This window comes from Manis javanica, chromosome X, assembly GCF_040802235.1.
Source record: "Manis javanica isolate MJ-LG chromosome X, MJ_LKY, whole genome shotgun sequence".
Lineage (NCBI taxonomy): Eukaryota > Metazoa > Chordata > Mammalia > Pholidota > Manidae > Manis > Manis javanica.
This window is the reverse complement of record NC_133174.1, coordinates 127,132,945-127,136,525: the sequence shown is the minus strand read 5'-3', so window position 1 is coordinate 127,136,525 and position 3,581 is coordinate 127,132,945. Positions and strand designations below refer to the sequence as shown.

Genomic DNA, 3,581 nt, shown 5'->3' with positions numbered 1-3,581 from the left:
GGAAGGTTCAAGGACTGGGAAGAGACAGACCCTCCCCTTCCACAGAATCAAGCAAGCATATCTAAGGGATGAAATAAACTCCAGCTCCATAGTCAGTGGCAGAATTCCCTCATTTAATTTAACAAGTGGGTAATATTCATCCCATTCTTTTCACATGAATACCTCTGTGTTGCAGGATTTCACCAGTGTTCCTTGCAGGCTCTCGGGTCTGTCATGCCTTGACATTCCATGCCTTTCCTTACAAACATGCAGATGAATTCTCATAGTGGGGGAAAGTCCTCTCAATGGATTTTCTGAATTTACAACTTTCAGGAAGAAAGGAGTCAAGCTGGTAGGCAGGCCTGAGTTGTACCAAGTATTACTCTACACTGAAAGTGCTGTTGAAAAATTTATAGCACCTTTTCTGACTTGGAGATTTCTTCTCTCTGCTCTTCCCTTCCCCTCACACCAGATGAAAAGAAGGTCACTATTGTCCCCAAAGCCAAACTCCTGATTAGATGATCTTACAAGTCTTTTTTCATCACATCAAGTGAAAAAGTACCTTTATTTTTAACTTCAAGAATAAGTCACACTAGTGAGATGCATCCGGGTGGGAGGGACCTGGGCTGGGGCCAGGGGAGACAGATGGGGACACCAGGGGGTGGGGGCTGGAGAAGCTGCTGGGAACATTTTCCTTACGGATTGAGCTAAAGTAAGAAAAATCGACCTAAAGCTCAGCACAAAAGGATTTTTTCATTCCAGTCCTTTCGCCCACTCAGGGGACGATGCCTCTGGAGGTGGTGGTGGAGCTGCAGATCCGGGCGATTTCTTGCCCAGGAGGGTTCCTTCCTGGCAAGCAAGATGTGTACCTTGGAGTTTACCTCCTGAATCAGTACCCGGAGACAAACTGCTTTCCCTCTGTGTTCCCTATTATGATTCAGCAGAACATGAGATTTGAAAAGGTATTTGAAAATGCAATAGATCCTGGAGCTGTAGCAGACATTTTGGAAAGCTTCTTAACCAGGTTTGAGTTAATGCAGCTAGTGCCTCCAGTGTGGGAAGAGTTGGCCTCCTATAAAGAAAATACAGGGGATTTTCTTTTCCCTGAGCCCAAGCCAACACCTTCGTGCCCTGGGATGCGTAGGCTGGTACTCATGAAGACAGTTGCAGGTTTTCCAGGAATTGCTCCCGAAATAGAGTTTTCTACAAGGATAGCCATCAGAGAATGTGTGTTTCTGCATAGAAACAGACTTACAGAAAAAAGATAAGGCCTTTATCAATATCATATGACCAAAATTCCCTTTAAATAATATAAAGATGAAGCTAAAGGAGAGTAATCTCGACAGACAAACTGCCCCAAGTATGCAATCCCAAGCATCCCCTCCATATTCCACCAGGCATTTCTTCCAGGACCGGCCAGCTCTGATGAACCTTGGAAATAATCTCAAAATCTCTGGAGAAAGCAAACCTCCATTTGTAGTTAGACGTGTGGACAGCGCAAAGCCTTTTGATGAAACTATTTCAGAGCTTCATTCCCAGAAATCGAGGAGAAAATCTAAGTTTCAAATTTTCCATTTCCAATGAGAAGAGCTTCTTCTCTTGACAGCCTTGCAGCTAACATTGAGGTTATCGAAGAGCCAGATGAATGGATCATTTTAAGGAATGAATCACCATCATCTTTAGATTCAAGTAAGTTTGGAAAACCCTCGCCCAGTTACAGTAACCAAGGGGATGCCGATTTCCATCAGGGAACTTCATTTGCCGCCTCCCAGCATTCCAGACCTGCCAGCCCTCTTGGGGATCAGCCCTTTCTCCAAGACAGCTTCTCCCCTAGTTCTCAGTCCACATGGAAGAAGATCCACAAAAGGGTATGCAGCCTTCTGACATCCTACAGAGCTCAGCAACACCTGAACAGGGAAGATTCTGTCCCTGAAGTAAATTATATCCTTGATAGTCCAAGCTACCCTCTGAAGAAATACCCAGTGCATGAATAGAGATATTTTTAAGCTGCTGTCTTATGGGAAACTGAATGAAAGCTGGAGGAACATCGCGAAGAACTCACTCATCCAATCACCGGCACATCCTAAGAGAAGTTAGCAGACATATCCTAAAAAGCGATTTTTGTTTTGTGTATCTTATCACCAGTTTTTAACCCACCTTTAAATCAAACCCTGTATTATAGTCCTTTGTACCCAGATAAGAGTCATTGATTAAAGTGTCTGCTGTTTGGAGTCATAAAAATTTTTTTTAAAAAAGAATAGGTCACAGTATAACACCCAGCCAGAGTGGGCCTTTTACTACACAGTGCTGTTTGGGCCTCTTAAAAATCAGGGGGGCCCCTTGAGGAGCAGTCAGAAATCTTCTAGGTAATTTGTAGAATACCTTCTACTTTTCTAGCGAAGAGAGTTGGAGTGGGATGGGGGATGAAGAAACCCTGTCCAAAAGAGACACAAAACATCATTTATTTAGTCCAACTCCACTTACTGTGCAGTGGGAGCAAACGAGAGCCAGAGAAGAGAAGTGGCATGGTTCAGGTCATGAGTGATCACAATCAAGGATTAAAAACAACAATAACTAACATTTATTGAGCACTTATCAGGGCTTAAGTCCTGTTTTAGGAGCCTGTCATCTACTTTTTGACGGTTTCTTCTTAAAAACATATCAAACGTAAGCTGGTTTATATATACCAAAAATCAACTCAAGTTACTATTATCAAAGTATGGAGTACCCAGCTGTAGGCAAGAGGGATGCAGCATAAGGAGAAGTTGGAAAGACTCAAAGCTTCAGAGAGACTCAACCAGTTGTTGTTGAAGGAAGGCCACATGGACAGCATGAGAAGGAATGAGGGCACCATTTAGGAACAAAGACTGGCCCCAGTTGACAACCAGAGAAGAAACTGGATCATCAGCCCTACAACCACAAGGAACTGAATACAACCAACACCTGAATGAACTTAGAAGCAGTTTCTTCCTCAGAGCCTCCAGTAAGGAACAGAACCCTGCCAACACCTTGACTTTGGCCTTGGAAGACCCAGACCTGAGAACCCAATCAAGCTTACCCAGACTTCTGACTTACTAACTATCAGAATGAATGGGTGTTATTTTAAGCTGCTACATTTATGGTGATTTAGCACTGCATCAATAGACAACTAAATCAACCAAGTCTTCTCTTCCCAATTTCTTCACATATTCCTGACACCACAGTGCGTCCATCCTCTCACCATGAGTCTGCCTCATTGGATCATAAGCCAATCCGGCTATGACCCTTTGGAAAAAGCAATGCCGATTGCCACCACCTGAGCTACCATCACTTAAGAATAGGATAAACTAGACATTATGAACCTCCTAATGGGATGCAGTTGGAAGTATACTGCAGAACCCATGAAATAGGCTTGCCAAAAATGTCTGTAAACTGCCTCTAATAAAATGTGTAGAGCTAGTGCCAAGTAAGTTGGAATGGGGGATAGAGGAACAAGTTAAATGGCACCACAAGAAAATAATCAGAAAATCCAGAATATAAGACAGGACAACTGACTTTTTTAAAAAGAAGATAGTGAGAAGGAGTAATTGAGGGGAGTAATTGCTCTAATATAAAAGAGATTT

At 42.9% G+C, this 3,581-nt stretch overlaps 1 pseudogene; it reads left to right on the top strand.

Annotated features, from left to right (window-relative positions):
- Positions 1-764: 764 nt before the first annotated feature.
- LOC108385457 (spermatogenesis associated 6-like protein pseudogene) lies at positions 765-1,985 on the top strand (annotated as a pseudogene).
- Positions 1,986-3,581: the final 1,596 nt, after the last annotated feature.